At 38.5% G+C, this 18,853-nt stretch overlaps 1 protein-coding gene across 6 annotated transcripts in view; it reads right to left on the bottom strand.

Moving 5' to 3' along the window:
• LOC146441716 (poly(rC)-binding protein 3-like) overlaps positions 1–18,853 on the bottom strand; it is a 491,829-nt gene that overhangs the window by 369,355 nt on the left and 103,621 nt on the right. For 5 of the 6 annotated variants that reach the window (XM_085052273.1, XM_085052282.1, XM_085052284.1 and 2 more), the window contains exon 2: positions 16,591–16,733. The exons of the other annotated variant lie outside the window; for it this stretch is intronic. The gene's annotated coding sequence lies outside the window, so the exon portion shown is untranslated. The remainder of the gene's footprint in view (positions 1–16,590; positions 16,734–18,853) is intronic. 6 annotated transcript variants of the gene reach the window in all.

The raw sequence follows: 18,853 nt of genomic DNA, 5'->3' as shown, positions 1-18,853 counted from the left end.
CGGGAAATATATTATAATAATGCCAGAAGGGAAGTGAGAGAAAGATTGCAATTGTTTTCTTGGTACTTCAAAATGGGAAAAAAAATAGAAATGTGAACACTTTATTGCGGCCTTGAACTATACTATATACCATCTGTTAAAAAAAACCAAAAGAAACCTAAAATACCTATCCCTTTATCTCCAAATGCAACCTGTCAACATACTTGGTAAGAATTCCTGTCTTAAGTAACATTGAAGTGGATCTGCTGTTTCTTCTGATGTCTTCTTTCAGGGGTTTATAGTAAAAATGTAATAAATTTTAACACTTTTTCTCTCATGTCCAAAGCTGCTCATTGAAATGGCAAAGATGTGGCAGAATGGATGCAAGTTAAATTAAAAAAAAAAGAAAAAAAAAAAATTTCTTACTAGCAGTAGCTAGTTTGAGAAAGGCCCTAGACTGCCCCTTTGGTCTAAAAGAGCTGAAAGCCTGCTGTCATAAAAGGCATCCCTTTTTTCAGTTCTGCTGACTGGCACTGAGCCAGTCAGTCACCATTATGACCTAAGCAGTATATGAATCACATGCATATACTTCAGAAACACAGGATGAACATTTTCAATAAGCCAAGCCACTAGGAATGAGGCCAAGCTACAGCCAATTTGGAAATTTCCACTTATAACCATTTTTGTTTATATACCACATTTATAGCATTTAGACATCCTAATCACAGGCCCAGAGACCACCATACTTGATCCTGTACAAATTTGAAACAAAAACATCCTTAGTAGCTGAAAGAGATTTACTTTTCCGGTTCTAAGAGCAAAAGGTGGCTCTAGGTTCTTGTCTTCCTCCTAGCAAAGCAACATGAACCTATTTCTGTTCAGCAGAGACTGTCATTTAAAAAGCATTTGTAAAAGTAAGGTTTTGAAATTTAAAACCAATATGGGATCAGACCATAAAACATAGAGGGATTTTTCATGCGACTACATTTATGAACTAAAACTCTCATGGTCATTAGGGTCACCAAGACCTGGTACTTATAGAAAAGACTTTTGTTACTTTAAAAACAGCATGCTGTATTTAATGTAGTGGAAGCATGGTGCTAACTTCCCACTGCCTGGTACATAGAGTCTCAAGATATCACCTTTTCTTGTGCACTGCCAAAAAATGAAAACTACTGCTCCTGCAGTGGTGGTCACAGCTTGCAAAGGAACAGAGAAGCATTACAGTTTATTTTTGCAGGTATGGTCTTGACTGATGTAGACAAGGACACATGCAGGTTGTGAACCTCCAGAAAACACCTTTTACCTGTACTGAAAGCAACAAATGCACATTGTGAGGGTTTCTGTGGCTCAAAAATCAACATATATACACTATGCTACATTGGCTTTCAGAAGCTGGAAGTGAGTATTTTATTGTCTTCTAAGTTGTCTCCCCCATCCCACTGGGGGCTAGTGAGTGAGCAGCTGGGTGGGGCTTAGTTGACAGCTGGGATTAAATCACAACCATATTCTGGCAAAAAATCTTGTAACTTTATTCTGACAAAATCCGCATTTAACATTTTCAAACGTGATACCTTGATTACAACAAGCAAGTAGCAGGTATATTTCAGATTAATTTTGTTTGGAAGCTTTCATAGGTAGGTCCCATACTCCAATTCATCTTGAGGAGATAAAAAACCCCATGACAATTAATAGGAAGCAAGTGTTAAACAATAGTCATATAACAATTTAGTAAGTACTCTCTCATGTGGTGATCCCTTGGAAACATAAAAAAAGTATACATGGAAGTTTCATGTGCTGAAAATAACCCAGACCTTTGTTTTACTTTGATATTAAACTTATTTTTAGAATTTATTTTTCTTACTAATACTTTATGGATCTTAACAAGGGACTCAAATTTTCTCAGCTAATGTATAGTTTATGAATACCAAATCTGTTTAAAAGTTAAATTACCTTTGATATCCAAGCTCACACTTCAAAGAATAAGTATTTGATAGATGTATTTTAAAAGAGGGATTAACTCTTATTTACATTTGTAAATCAGTTAAAAAAATATGAGTAGCATGTAGTCTAATCATATAGTCTAATCAGACTACACTGTCTGCAACAGTTGTCTCATATTAGACAGTTGGTCTTATAACCACAAGGTTCTGGGTAGAAACTTTACAATAAATATTCTGTCAAACATATTGTTTGATAAAAGTTGGAATACTTCAGTAATGTTATAATATTTTGACCAACATCTTTTATATTTCATCAATAGGAGTCTTAACTGAAAATAGTCCTTTTGTCATGAACTAATTTTTTACTTTTCAAAGGTTTCTTTTTCTTTGAGCACAAAATGACATATTTCAAAACCTCTAATAGTTTAATAAAACTGAACTAGAATCATCCACAATGCTCCTCCATAAAGTGTCTGGAGACCTTATTGAAAATAGGTTTTCTATGATCTCTCCTTAAACTTATCATTTAAAAGCTTCAGTAGTCAAAATATTTTACATCTGAAGTAGCTATCTTAGTTCCTTATTCTCATCTCTTTCAGTAAGAAATTATTACTTGTATTGTATAAAAGAATGACTGTGTGGATTGGCTTCTTTCCTTTTTCCTAGCTGCATTAGTTTCCACAATGTCCTTATTTCTATTGTCCCAAGGAGTATCAGTGTACCAGCAATTCAAGAGATGAGACAATGAGTCCACAAGAGAGAAGAAGACAACATTGTTTGTGGGAAACTTCTAGAAGACTAAAGAAAGAAGCTCACATGGTCAGACTTGGGATGTCTTGAGAGACCTTCAAGTAACAGTTATATCAGTTTACATATCTAGCCTGTATTTTTATGTATGTGTCTATACAGACACTCGACTCTGAACTAACACATACATAACCTGCAGAGAATTCTTCCATTTTTAAAATCCCAGAAGTTTTAAATTAAGCAGTACTGTACAATCTACACGAGTGCATCCTGAGGTATTCATTTCAGCTTTGACAGTATCCAATTCCCTTTTTCAGATAACTGCTGTCTGGATTTTTTTTCCCCTTCAGGTGATTTTTACATAGATCAGTAGGATTTGTGGCAATTCCAATAGAGCAAATTGTTATATTTTTTTACAATAATCAAATTGTTATATTTGTCCATGGGGTGTGGAGGAAACCCCTTTTGTCACACCACAGGAGAGGGGGTATGACAAAGTCACCTGATAAGGCTTGATCTACAGAAAGCGAGGAAAGTGTTTCAGCTCTGCTGTCTACGAGAGCGTCAAACAAACCAGCAGTCATAAGCTGGGCTCACAATGAGAAAGATGACTCTCAGACTAGAGGTAGTTTTTAAACACACCAAACAAGTTCACTAATAAACCCAACTTCCCTTCTCTGAGCTTAAAATTCAGCAAAACAAAGCCAGTGTGTTCCTAACACAGTGTGCCAGGTTTCAAAAGGGCTTCAAGGTCAAGGTTTGTCTTATGAAAGACAAACCTCAAAGGTGGTCTTCCAAAGGTGGATAGTGATTCTTGGACTGCAATGTAGATAACACTGGAGAAGAGATGGATAACACCAGCATTATGATCCCAAGGGACTCAAACCCATACAACACTCATAATTACAGCAGATATTATTCCCAAGGTAAAAGACAAAATAGCACTGAAATCCCACAAGTATAAGTTATAAATGAACGAAACAGGTCTCTCTGGCAGTTGCTGAGCAGTTAGTCTCTAGCAACCATAAAGCTTTCATGCAGGTATAGCCAAATGAGACAAAATGAGCTCTCATCATTTTTAGTTGGCTTATAAGTCTTCAAGAAGGCTGCCAATAGAATGACTGTGTAAAGTGTAGGATGAAGTGATAGTGAAGTGTGATATGAATGATACTGAAAAGATTCATGAATTTGGTACAACATCATTAGACTACAGAGGTGGTGATGTTAAGTAATAAGAAGATCCTACACAAGGTCTACAAATTGAGGAGAAACATAATATTATATGAACCACACTACCATAAAACCAATTCCTCAGTTCTACAACCAAAGGAAGTACAAGGATAAAGAAGTAGAGAAATTCTGCAGTGACATGAGAAAGCTCTGGCAGCTGCTTCTAAATGGAACACAGACTCTGGGTGGCATCCATCAGCTGTTACCCTGCAAAACCACAGTCATACAGCAAAGCCCATGCAGGCCAAATGAAACAGCAGACTGACTGGTAAGTAAGGATGACTCAATAATAAAATTGGTTTTGCCTATTCATAAGTCATCAAGATGATGGCAGGCCATTACATCTGCTGATGTAAATTAATGACTTATCATTACTTCAGAAAGTGCAATTCTGCCCCCCCCCAAAAAAAATTAAAAAAAAAAAAATCAATATTTCAAATCCTACCAAGTGGCAAGACAAAAACTGTACACTTCAAATTTTCTGCCTTGGCAGACAAACCTATCGGTGGGACCTCCACTTACACAGGATGGTGGGAGCAAGACAAAATACCTAATCCTAAGGTCTTTCCATGCCTTCCATGGAATTTCATTCCCTTTACATATCACAGCAATAACAGCATTTCCACACATTTTGAATGCACATACCACAGAACACAAATGTCTTCCCCACTCTGGCCCACAGGCGTTGGATTGTCTCAGCTGCATTTCTCCTCTTATCCATTTCACCTCTCTGTATCAGAGCAGCTCTGAACAGACATTGTCTGCAAATGAGTGAACAAGATTCCCTTTTACCCAGCAAAGTGGAAAGTGTTTCCAAGCCTGAACTGCCCTCCAGCCGTGGAGGACTAATATTTCTTGAATTAAGGACCAGTCATTTCTCTGGGTGGGGAATTCCACTTTGGGCAGGGAAAGAGTGGCAGGCTAGACAAATTTTTAAGTACAAGTAGATTCATTACCTCTTATGATCACCACTGACTACCAGGGCACGTGTTGGTGAAGCCACTTTGGTTAGCCTTGTACCAGCTTGGAGCATGTTCCCATGCTTGCAGGCATGGAGTACTTACAAGGCTTGCAGACAGCTGTGAAGCATTTCCAAATAGGCTGTTACAAATAATTCTGAATAACTGTCATTCAGAAAGACTTTACAGACGTTGTTGCCTCCTTAGAAAAAAGATTGACGGAGAACATAAAATCGATCCAAGTCCAAGCTTATCCTTGGCTTCACTGCAAGATTGAAAACTGGGCTTAAGCATTTTGAACACCTTTGTACTTTCTTCAAGGTCTGCATAGCACTGGCTAATCTTGAAAATTCTTGAGATGCTCCAGGTTCTCAATAATATTACTTGAATATTATCTAGTAGGTGAGATAGCAGAAAGAATTTTTCTATTAAAAATCATTAAAAAGAAGCTTTTACCCTATCTGGAGCCATCTGTCTGCCTCCCTATTCCTTGGCAACAGCCAAGTCCCAGTGCCCTGTCTGACATGTAACAGCTTTAAGTTAGATGTCATTAAAATAAAAAAAACCACCAAAACAAAACGAACAAAAAAACCCCACCAACTGAAAAAACAAAACAAAAAAACCTTTGTCTGAGGGCCTCTTGCTTTGCCAACATTGAACTCCCACCTTCAAGTCTTAAGAGTTCAAAATTCTTTAATTTTGCAAGATTAAGAGCAGAATCAGCCCTCCATATCTACTATTTCAGAAGCATGTAGAAAATAATTTTGTATAGGCAGGTCTAAAGCAGGTCTTAGATTTTGTCTTTGTAATTTGAAATCATAATTTAAGAACGGAAAACTATTAAGATTGTATTCTAGTGTGCTTCCATGCACTCACAGACATTAACAGGAATTACCACTACAAACCAGTAACTAATCTGCCAATCAGGAGAAGTAAGATTATTCTGATAAAATACAGAAACTCTCATCAATGCAAGCCACCTTAGGCTTCAATGGTTCTGAGATTTAGGGTGCAATTCCTTTTATCTGAAATTGAATGCCTAAAATAGGTCAGATTAATCTCACCCTAGCTCTACCTGTTTTTCTGTAGAGACTATACAGTCAGCCCAAGGTGGCTACTTCCAACATGGACAAAGAAAGAAAGATGAATCTCCCCTTAGTCAAGAAGTCTACAAGCTTCCTATAAGCTCTGTCTCCAGAGGAGAGACCAAGATGTATCAATAAATGTTTTTATATTAGGAAACATTGACTCTGTAGAAACTGTTGGAAAAGTAATTTGAAATGCTGAGTGGTAATATTTTACCCATCCTAAAACAAGCACAACTGAAAAAAAAAAATGAAGAAAGCTGACAGAACACCTAACTGAAACAGCCAAACAAAACACCCAGTTCCCCACCTCATTTATCTGAAAAGACACATTTTAAAGGCTTTATTTGTCAACTCTCACAAAAATAAAACGTGAGGAAGTTTCACATGAAACAAAGAGGCAACATCATTTAAGATAAAGGACAGATAAAGTAAATATTAATAAATTGGCTTTAAACTTGTCTTAGTGAAAAAATTTAGAAGGCTTCCAATTTTCACAGAAGCTCAACTACAGAACCGCCCATCTATAAAAGGGCAAAGAGCCCTACTAAACTGAAGATACAGAACAACAACCTTCTCAGAGATTTATATACTACAGCAGCTGTAACAGGAAAAGGAAAACAGGATTACTCAGGAGGTCCCTTCCAATCCTATGCTCCTAGCTTGAGTTTCTACTAAAGAACAGAGGTCAAGCTGATCAAAGAGCAAATAGTATCAGTGTTCAAGTAATTCAAGATACAACTTCAAATCCCTCCTTTTCCTGCCTCACCCACATCTCAACTCCCTCTGCATTCACCTTACCCTAGGACACTAATGCCAGCAAGACTAAGCAGGCCTGTTGTTTTTTTAATTAATTCATCTCTGTCCTGACAGCAAAAAATGAAGAAGACAGCTTCCAGTCCCTCTTCCTTCATTACCACAGAAAGAATGCTCTTCAGCAACACAGCAGAAAATAGCTTTAATACACCCCAGCAGCACCCTTACAGTACACTCTATGATTCTACATTTCAAAGCTGAAGGAAAACAAAGATAAACAACTCCAGGAAAACACTTATTTTAGGAAACTATATATTGTTACAGATACTTATGGTAAGTAACAATCAGAGATAATCTAGAAAACACACACTACTTTCATTTGCAATGCAGGATTACCTCACCAGAAGCATTTCCTTGTCTCACTTGAGCAGAGCTCCTCAGCACAAATAAACCCCAGTGCTGCCTGGTAGGCACCAGCTAAGAACTGGCTGTAACGAGAAGAGACATTTCACCTGGCCCATACAGGAAGGTACTTCTCTTTGGGAGGATAATCAAATATCAGAATTAATGAAAGCAAAGCAGCAGCACCTGTGAAGGTGGCACTGACATTCAGAAAAACGGATCTTTAAGGAAATTTGCTAGGCAAGACTGTACATTATCTAAGTGTACATGTTACATGTGTAGAATAAAAATAGAAAACAGCTGCAATCTCTGCACTGAGGTATGGACTACTACAAGAGTAGTAATACCTACAAAAATGTATCACAACATTTTAGAAAGAAAAAAAAGGATGAACATTCATATAGCAACATTTTTCTAAAAACCCATCACACTCAAACTTACTCCCATATCTGAAGAGCAGACAGCACCCAGAAGCATGCCTAATCTTCAGATCCAATGTGGTTAACTTGAGAGAGGGGTGCCATGCCACTGCCACCCCTCTTGGTACTCCTTACACTGCTTTACACTGTGTTCAAGGGGGAAGAGGCAGGGACTTGTGGTGCCTGTGGCTGCGTGAAACCTGCACAGGCTGCATGTGCAGGAGTTACTGGTAACAGTGGCAGAAGATGTTCTTCTGTATGGCAAAGTGCAGGAAGGAGCTCACTAAGGACTGGCAGGGAAGACAGGGAAGACAGGAGGGTGATGGGACCAGGGAAATGTGGGCAGCTGCTGATGGGAGTAGGGGAGTTTTGTGTGGCATTAAGGTGGTGGATATTCTAAGGGAATATGTTTGTGCAGTGCAGCTAAAAGTGTTTAGAATTCCTATTTAAGTTTGACTAAATGACAAGTTTCTTCAGGCAATTACTGATGGGAAAAGTCATTATTCAGTGGAGTAGGAAGTGACTCAGGACAGCAGTCATAACCTTTAACTATTTTTGGTGAACCCGGATTGAGTTCACTGACCAAAGTCACATTATTTTTAGTGGAACTCTGATGGAAAGCAACAATGATTGAATTCATGTTGTAGCTCCTGTGAGGAGATGGTGGTGGACAGTTTGTGTGAGTTGTAATTGCAGGGAGAGTGTATTTGGATAGCTAACCTTTCACCTGCCTAAGCACTAAGAGGCTCGTAGGGGCAAATCACTGAACCTAAGCAACTTACTGAAATAGAAAAGGTAAATAGGAGAGTGACTTTATATGATTCACTCACAGCTTGAAGCTAGTCCAGAACTCAAAGAAGACTGTACTGACATCAAGTGAACCTAATTTTGAAGGGAGAACATGATGTTATAAATGGGAAAGGATATGTAAATATCCCTACAAAATGCTGCTGAGCCTGGTGAATAGGTATATAGTGAATATATATGTTCTTTCTGAACAAATAGTTTTTCAAAAATTACACATTTAATGTTTTCTGAGATGCTAAAATAATCATTGCTGCTCTTAGCCATGCTCTTCCCCCTTAATTGCAATACAGCTGCTATTAACCAATTCCCCTGGCCTCTCCAGCTCTTACAGTAATTTGAACCTAGGATAATGTTTTACATTTTGTTTTTTTCTGTAGACAAAATCAGGAGCATTTCCTTTCTGACAGCGTGACACAGGCTACAGACAGCCTGGCGCCAAAGCTTTCTGCAGATCAATATATTTAATGCATTTAAAGTCAGTAAAATCTCCCAGGTTAGTCCTGGGTTGCTTGAGGAAAAAGAAAGCCAAAAGGCTAGGGAACAGTGAAGATATGGATTTAATATTTCATTTGCTTACTTAAGGATCTCACAATTTTAACAAAAAAACCCCATTTAAGTTACTTTGGGTTTCAGTTTAGAGTATTTTTCTGAAAAAGTTTCGCTAAGCATGGAGAAAAATTTAATATGTTAAGTGGAGTCAGATCCACTGAAACACAGACTGGTGGGAGGTTTGTTCATATGCATAAAGACAAAATAGTGAATAAATCCCAAAGATTGTGGGAACAAAAATATTATCAGTCCCATCATACCAATTTTCTTTCTTCCCATCTCCCACATTTATTTTTTTCACTTGAATATTGCTTCAGTCACTCTGGCCTTTCCCACTGGCTTTCCTCATTTACTTAAGTTGCTTCTCATTTTCATTAGCCTCCAATCTTTATTGCGCCAAATGATTATTTTTGCTTGTAGATGAAGTTTTACTGCCTATTAAATACAACATCCAGAGGCAGTCACACAAGTGAGAAAACCAGCCATTCTCCTATGAAGTTCAGCAGAATTTTTTTCTTTCATTCAGCCTCAAAAATTCCCTAGGGACCTTCCTTTCACCCTACCTATCTCCCACCTTCCACTCCACAAAAGGGTATAAAAAAACCTCACTAAAAAACCTCCCATACTTCTCAGTGTCAGCTCATACCCATCAGAAAACATTATTATATATCTTTTACAAAACTTAAAAATGCCATAGAGATATTGCTACCTTGCTGTCAATCTTTAAGAGATACTAAATAAAGGTATCCCAAGTTCACTACATGTCATGCAAAGCAGAAGCATTTTTGTTGTTTACAATTGGAAGAGCAACTTCATAAACTTCAGTTCTATGCACAATATTGGGCTGCTGAAAACAATGAATGAAATAACATTTTCCACCTTAACATAGTATTAACTACATAGTATTAACTACATAGTATTAACTACTACATAGTATTAACTATTAAAGTGGCTTTTCTGCCTTGAGGTTCTTGTGATGGAAAAATCCAACCTGGAAAAAAGTAAGCAATAAAAATTTTCCCATTAATTCACTTCACAATGCTAACTCTGCTCTACATAAACATCTCATTGAATCAGCCCTTCCTAACTGCTTGCCCTCTGCTACTCAGCAATGCACCACAGAATATATGCATTTTAGAAAACAATCACCATTTTCCTTGTGTCTATTCTTCCTTGTGACCTAGACAAACCAGTTTTTGCCCAAGTTTTCTGAAGGAATGGCTGTAATACCACAATAACACTTCCATGCTAAAAAGGCAAAAAGGTGTGCAATGAGAATAAAAAAGGACTGTTCCACCTGAACAGGACTTCAATCTGAGCAGCAAAGTTTGTTTTGAACTTGAATTCTCAGGGATCTCAGGTGTAATATTTGCATCTACATTACAGACCTCCACTTTGTACATTATTTCCAAGTTGATGAAAATATCTATCTCTTAAGTTTAAATATGGCATATGTAAGACTGTAGCATCTAGAGAGTCCAAATCATATGGCTACAAACTCTTCAGAACAGATAGGCAAGGAAGGAGAGGTAGTTAAGGTAGTCCTGTATGACAGGGAGTGTTTCTACTGTCTAGAACTTAATGATGGGTTGAATGTTAATGAATATTTAGAGGGAAGGCCAACAGGGAAGATATCCTGGTGAAATTCTGTTATAGACCACCCAAACACTTATAGAGTATAGCAGGGGAGATTAACATTGGATATTAGGAAACATTTTTTCACTGAAAACATTGGATTAAATTGCTCAGGAAAGTTCTTGAGTCACCATCCCTGGAGGTATTTAAAAGACATGTAGATGTGGCATTGAGTGACACAGTCTAGTGGTGGACTTGGCAGTGTCGGGTTAATGGTTGGACTTAATGACCTCAAAGGTCTTTTCCAACCTTAATGATTTTGTGATTCTAATACTGAGTCAGGCAGACAGCAGTTAATATACTCTGCCTCCAAATTTTGTATTTTTTTATATGCTAGTACTGTATGTAAAAACTCTAGTACATTCCGGCGGCACAAGGACCAGAGGCCAATTTCCTTTCTACTGGAATGGCTCAACCAGTTGACTTCAAATAATCCATCCTACTTCATTCCAGTAAGGAGTTTGCCCCAAGGGTCTTGCTAACACTTTTGATCATAAGCACTAAAAGGGTAGTAATCCTCAAGCTCAAATGAATTTAACACACCAGATTTCTGTGTCTCAGAAGAAGCAAATATGTTCAGTGCACTGTGAAAAGCAGGAATTTGTCTAAAAAATGAAAAAAGCAAACTAACAATGTTGTCAAAATATGCATGTATATGAGGGTTCCAAAATATAAATTATTCATTCTTAAGCACAAACAGGGCCAAATATTATGGATGGCAACCCATAGCATTGCTCTTCTGGAAGCTTCTCACGAGGAAGGCAAGGGCTGCAATCTTTAAACTGTGACTCATGCAAAGCACAAAACCCACTGAAGCCACCAGGACCATTCACCTTGCTGTGGGGTGACCTACACCTGTGCTTCACAATGCAAGGCTAGAAATCTCAAGCATCAAATGTGGTAGATGATAGCACAATATTTTTTTTTTTTTTTTTTACCCATAAAATGAGTTACACCATGAGCTTTTAAATAACAGCAAGATGTGAATCATAGAATCACTAAAGTTGAAAGGAACCTTTGGAGATCATCTAGTCAAACCCCCCTGGCAAGGCAGGGTCACTTAAAGCACGTTATACAGGAATACATTCAGGTGGGTTTCGAACATCTCCAGAGAGGAAGACTTCCCAATCTCCATGGACAGTCTGTTCCCTGGGCAGAAGGTGCTCTGACACTCTTAATGTAAAGAAGTTCTTTCTCATGTTGAGATGGGTCTTATGTTTTAATTTACAGCCATTGCTCCTCATCTTGTTACTGGGAATGACCAAAAAGAGTCTGGCATCATCCTCTTGACACCCACCTGTGAGATATTTATATGCACTGATGAGATCCCCTCTCAGTTTTTTCTAGACTAAACAGGCCCAGTTCCCACATTAGAGAGATGCTCCAGACCCCAAATAATCTCTGTGGCCTCCAGTAGCTCCTTGTCTTCCTTGTACAGAGGAGCCCAGAACTGGACACAGCACTCCTGGTGTGGCCTCACCAGGGCCGAATAGAGGGGAAGGATCACCTTCCTTGACCTGCTGGCCACACTCTTCCCAATGCACCCCAGGATCCCATTGGCACTCCTGGCTCACGGCAAACCTGTGATCCACCAAGACTCCCAGGTCCTTCTGCACAGAGCTGCTCTCCAGCAGGTCTGTTCCCAGCCTGTGCTGGTGCTTGGGGTTATTCCTCCCCAGGTACAACACCCTGCACTTGCCCTTGTTGAACCTCATCAGGTTTCTCCCCATCAAACTCTCCAGCTTGTGAAGGTCCCACTGAATGGCAGCTCAGCCTTCAGGTGTATCTGCTACTCCTGCCTGTTTTGTATCATCAGCATAAGGTGGTACAACACAGCACTTCTGTAGGCCTAGGTTTATTGCACATATTTAATTATTATTCTGAAGAGGAGATAATAAACAATCACTAATTAAGTTAGTCAGATACGAAGGAAGCTGTTATGAAATTTTGAGTGATCTCTGATTCAAATGGGGATTGCAATTGCAGGGAAAAATGCCAGACTGCCAATTAAAGGTCTGGTGATTGAGTAGAGTAACAGTAACTTCTTATGTGGATTGCCAGATCTTAAACTAGCCATTATAACTCCAGGAAAAATCACAAGTTTAATGTGAACAAATTCTTTCCTAAAACAACCACACATCTATTCAAAAGGCATGAATATCTGCCTCAAAAAATATTAAGAAAAGTAGTCCTCGAGTCATGACTTATAACTTTCCAGAATAGTATTTTCTCTCTAGTTAGCTACCTTAAAACAAAACCAAGCAAAAAAACCCAACAAAAACCAAAAAAACCCCAACCAAACAGCAACAAGAGAAAACACACCAAAAAAACCTCCAAAACCCCCCAGAAACCCCACCCCAAAAAACCCCACCCCAAATCCTCCCAAATAGCTGAAAAATATTAAGGCAATGAAAAACTTGCAAAGACAAAGAGACATACTAAAGAAAGACGAAACAGAGGTCCTTTCTATAACACCATTTCTCAAGAAAACTAATTTTTGCCCTTTTTGTTCAGCTACAATTCTGTAAAGATCCCTTGGAAGTTTCTACGGTAATTGTTGTAGAGGATTAAGAGAAATGGCCCCACTGTTTTCAATGAGACAAAGAATATGAAGAAACATATTAATATTACACAATATTAAAGAGAATCTAAAATACAATACCTTCAACGGTGCATAATCAAACTGTGTTAAACATTGCTGTGAAGTGCATCTGTAAGTCATAGGTTAAAACAGTGAAGATGACAACATATTTTTTCTGCTCAGGTTAACAGTACTAGGTGAAGTTAACATGAATGTGAATTCAAACTCCCAACCAGAAATAAAACCTAGGCTATTTCATCCTGCAGTAATCTGGAAACAACACTTGTGTGAAATTACTCTAAAATGAGATTTTTAGTACCGTATGTTGGTAAGAGAATAAGTCTTATTTCTTTAAGTGGGTTCTTGATCAAGAGCAAGTTAGAGCACATAAAAATTTACAAGTCTGAATATGAAAACTGTCACTGGAAAACTCAATGCTCACTCTGTCTTTGAAGTCCCACAAACTCCACCTCAGCAACAAGATGTTCATCTCGAGTTAAGGAGCCCTCCCGACCCTGAAACAACACCTAAGACCCAAAATCTCAGATCTGCCCAGGCTTGTTTTCTATGGTGCAGCTGGAAGAAGTAGTATCCTGTACTACACAAGCATAACCTCGAACACTCAAACTTGAGTGTGAGGGATCCTGTCTTTAGGCTCTCCCCACCTTGAGGCTGTGTGGACACTGCCTTTCCATCAGAACTACAAGCTGGTTTGGAAACAGGATTTGGGGCTATTTCACCAGACATACTACCGCCCTGCCTGAGCTGAGTTGCAAATTTCATGCAGCCCAGTGGCTGGGCAACCTGGAAAGGCAGGGAAGAGCCTCCGGTTTCACACAAGCAACAAGATCCCACATATCTGTTGGACAGCCATGGTGACCACAAAGCCTGGTGAGTCCTTTTAAAACACCCTGCTATGGGGACCTACCTCTGGAGAAGGGCCTGGACTCCACAGCCTGGAGGCACTGCACCCTGGTCAGCCTTTGCTATGGGTTATTTCAAGGCTGTTTCTGCTGCGTTTGCAGGTTTCCACCCAATTCTGGTATGCACCACAGAGGGAGATTGTGTGTCCCAGCTCCATGTCTTTATCGAGCCTTTCTGGGTCTGGCTGCTCAAGACACCTGTTTCAGCCCTAAATATGACAGCAGAGAAGCACAGAGGCTACATCTTGCCCTTTGTTCTTACAGCTAAAGCATTGCTGGCCCAACAATGTAACCACGTCCCAATTCTCCCACCAACTGCAGTGGGAAGTGTATTGCATCTTCTATGCTTTGATTTACATCTCCTCTGTATCTTGCAGCTGACAACAAAAGTGTTGTCCTTGTGATAAATTTCCTTACCGTAATAATACAGACATTCACAACAATGAAGGACAGAAAAAACACTAGAAAAGAAGTGCATCACTTAGACAAAATAATAAGCCGTAAATCACTATTGTGACAGGATTAAATGTGAAACCTTTAATTACACATTTAATCATTTGCCAATGTCTTATTTTCCTTGTAGTAATGTTCATGAAGCTTCAACAACATTTGAATTTGAGGTTGATTTAATTTTTGTATGAATTGTAAAAGCAACACACATAGAAATGGTTTTAAGAATAAAACAAAATATTAACTTTAATCTTCAACTATGTTGAGGTCTTACTGAACACCTTTATTGCTCTCAGTCATACTGGCCCTCATTTAGTGATGTCACTGGGTCAAAACACATCAAGCCCATCTCCATTGCACAGATATCATATCAAATAAAATAGAAAACTAAGGGGCAAGTAAGTGGTGCCTTAGAAAGTACAATACTGTATTAAAACAAGAGAGCATAATAATATTGTTGAAGAAGACAGTGTTATGTGTGAAGTACAGACAGAGCTGTGCCCCCAGGTTGTATGTGCTCCACTGCCTTTTCCACAAGGAGGCAAGAAGCAGCTGCTAGAGCAGAAAAGTGACTCATCAACATCTGAACCCCTTTTCCTATGGATGTCAGACTCCAGAAATAGAGAGCAGAACTGGCTGTTGTTGTTGTTGGGTTCAGAGTGGGCAAGGGACTTGATTTCTGTAAAAATTCTGTGCACCATTGTCATCTTCCAGTACATTCAGAGGAGTGCTTACTGAAAACAAAATAACCCAAAGCACAATAAAAAGCAAAATTAGCAAAATTCTCTTCTTCTAACTGGAGCATAAGGTAAAGTCCAGACAGCCTTTGCATTTAGACAGATGGTCTCAAAGAATGGGGAGTAGGAAAGTGCAGACTTTCGACAATATCAAAGTACTGCTTATATGCTTATAAAAATAGCTTAATATACTAAAGGCATCACCTAATATGAATTGTAAAGGCATTATTGTACTGCTAGGTTTTGCTTTCCTTATCAGAGAGCAGTTGAAGTTGGATTTGAAAGAAAGTGTTTGTCCTCTGGTGCGCCTTTTTATTTTGTTTATCATGTTGTTGGCTTTGGTAAGTTGTCTTATGGTTCCTAGCTAGGGTGGACTTTCACACAGCTAAAAATGTAGTTCAGCTGCTTTTTTCCTTTCAAAAAGCAAGTTTGCACTGGGCTTGGGTTGCAGGGAAGATGGGTTGTACTCATGCTTTTTGCCCCAGCAGAGAGGACAGAAGCATATGGAGCCTTGCCAATGTTTAGGGTACAGAAATGGGCAGGACCAACTACAGTGGGAAATCATCAGCCACCCCAGATGAGGACGGCAACATTTTTTTTATTATATCTTTTGAAGAGACACAAACCACCAGACAGAGGACTCTGAGGTAATCTTCAGGTCGGATTTTCTGCCATGTTCATGATCTGTTTCGACTTGCATCATCTTTTTGAAAAATAAGTCATCCTCTGTATATGTGACTTTTGATTCCCTTGAATTGTCTTGTTGGTACTTGACAGACCTCCTGGCTCACTGCTTCGAACTGGAGGAAATGCTCCAGAACCTGCTACAGTCTCTGCTTCTACCACCTTTTGGAACAGGCAAAGCCAGAAACTGCATGTTTGCTTCCCAGCTACGTAATTTTTTTTTATTGTGTTTTGTAAACAAGAAAAAGTTGCTTTGGAAAAGCAGGGAACACAGAACCACATCCATAGGAATCTAACTAGAGTCAGCACTGGGAAAATGAGTTTTCTCCTGTTCTTTCCTCTTTTGGATCTCTTTTTCAATCATGAAGAGTTTGGACTAATTCAGTAATAGTTGGCTATTTCTGTTTCACCTACCCCATTTGAAAATCGCCTTAACAGCACAGCCTTCATTAACCCCCTGCCTCCCTTCACAGAACTGCCTGTCTATTAAATGCATGTTCATGGCTTTAACTGAAAATATAGGAGGTGTTTGTACTTCTGAATACATGTGAGGCACCAGTGTCAGAGCCCTGGAAACATGACATATTTTGATCTTATTTTTCTCACTAATTACTGTATAAGTAATTCCTGAGGCAATGCTGAAAGCAGGCTAACTCATTTTGCACCTGATAACACATGGCTGAGATGACAGGACATTTACTCACCCTGCCAGCAAGATGATCCGTAGGTCTTTGGAGTTTTTCTCTCTTTCTCTTCTCTTCTCTAGTCCACTCATGCATCAGGTTCCTTAGAGATATGGGACAGCCAAATGAATTTACTTTTCTTGCTCTGGGTGTAAGGGGGTTACCTGTGACAGAGAGGATATAGAGACCAAATGTGGCATTTGAAGGCACTGGAACTGTAATTTCCAATCGTACTGAAATTCAGGTAGTTCCTACCTCCTTCCTTCAATTATAGCCAATATTGAGGAATAAAAACCCCAATAGCTAGTTTAAAAATAAACAGCATGGGGGAATTACTCTTTGGTAAGGACCAGAAAATTTTATGCTGCCCTATTAAGATGTAGAGAAATAATATTTGTGAGGAGAGTTTTCAGTGGCTTAATTAATTCTACTAGTTAACAGAGCACATTTCAAATAAGTTTGTCTTTTTTTCATCAGTGTTATATGCATTAACTTTTCGATTCTATCCCATTGTTCAGATACGACAATTATCTTCTCTATTAATTCAGTCTCACCACTCTACACATATTCTCTTCCCTGTACCTTCTGTAAGCTATCTTTTTTCCATTTGTTTTTCACTCCAGAATGTCTAGAATGAAGATTAGTCAGTGGTTTTATGGTTTTTTTTTGGAATACCTATAGCCTTTCCCTCTTTAAGGATGAACCACTCAGACTTAAATATATTTCAAAATTGTGACTAAGCATTTCTGTTTCCCTCTTTTCCTCCCTGTACCACCAAGTGAACTGAGGGACAGCAGTTCAAAGCCAAGCATGATAATCATCTATTCTGCTCCATTTCCTTCAGGAATACCGTGCATCTGGCAAAGAAGTGGAAGAGGAGAATTTGGAACTCCCACACAGATCATATCCTCTACAACCACTGGACTGCAATAGGTCAAGGGGAGAAAAGTAAACATGCAAACTCTAAACATGCTGCACTTAAGAACATTATAAAAAGCAGAAATGGTCAAATTCCTAGCTTTGTAGAGCTCCCCTGAATAGTTTTTCTGTTTTGTCAACTGAATAACCAAGATACAGGAGTAACTGAGGAAGAAAGAAACCAAAATCGGGTCATTATTTTAATTGCCTCACAGTCTAAAATACAAAGGACTTTCACTAGGGGTTACTTTGGAGGTAAAATTGGAAACTTCTCTTCAGAGAGTTTTCTATTAAAGGTCATGGGTATCAAAATCTATTGTCTCACTTTAGATCAGTTATAAAGCTACTATAAATAAAGTCTCCTATATGGCACATTGTCATTGATTCCTACTTCAGTGTAATGAGCACTGCAGACACAGGACATTCCTAAAATAAACAGCAGTATTCTCTACTTACTGCACTTAAAAAGGAGTAAAGAGTTCTGTATTTATATTTTAAGATATTCATTGTAATAAGTAATTAATTGTAATTTAAGAGATGTATATACTTGCTATTGAGCAAATTGTTTTATTATGGTTTCAATGAACAAATCTACTGTATCAAAATACAGTGTAACTATGACAACAGTAATTCATAGTTCACCACTGTCTTTACCACTAAACAAATTAAGTGATTTTGCTGAATTGTTTCTTGATAATAAAAATGTGATAATTTTCAAGCAGTAGTGTTAGCATTTACTGTTCCTAGAAGTAGGCTAATGTCTTCTATGACAATTGTAAATACATCAAAATATCTTTCTTGGATAAAAACAGAGCATACAGCTAGAAAATATAGTGCTTATTCTACTGAAGCTTCCATAGAACTGATGTAGTGACTGTTCCAAAGCTCAGGATAAAAAACCCAACAAAAACAACAAGATTAAAAAAAAAATTAAAAAAAAATCAATATACTGAAGTAAATTTACTTACATGCAAATGAAAAATCATGCTAAAAAAACCCTCCTGTGGAAATAGATTGTTTTGATATCTCTCACATTACCCTGATATATCTTGCTGAAAAAAGATTTGGGGGTCTGAAGATGGAAGTAAGAATAATGACATGAAAAATATAAACCAAACATTTGCATCAACTTTTTTGACAGCTCCAACTGAAATGTGCCTCCTGAAAGCCAAGACAGAAAAAGGGGCCCAGAAGTGGAAGCTGCTTGCCAAAAACAGCTCCCCTGGTGCACTGGGACTTCCCAGGTTGCCATGTGGGAAAAGTCATGCAGGCACAGATGGACAGCAGAGGATGGAGAGGCTGGGAGGGCTACCTGGGAGCAATGCAGAACTTCCTCATTCTGGACTGCTTGGATGAAACTGGGGAA

This window comes from Lichenostomus cassidix, chromosome 2 (assembly GCF_008360975.1).
Source record: "Lichenostomus cassidix isolate B80296 chromosome 2, HeHo_3.0, whole genome shotgun sequence".
NCBI lineage: Eukaryota > Metazoa > Chordata > Aves > Passeriformes > Meliphagidae > Lichenostomus > Lichenostomus cassidix.
Note: the sequence above shows the minus strand (reverse complement) of the source record. Positions and strands in the feature narration are given on the sequence as shown.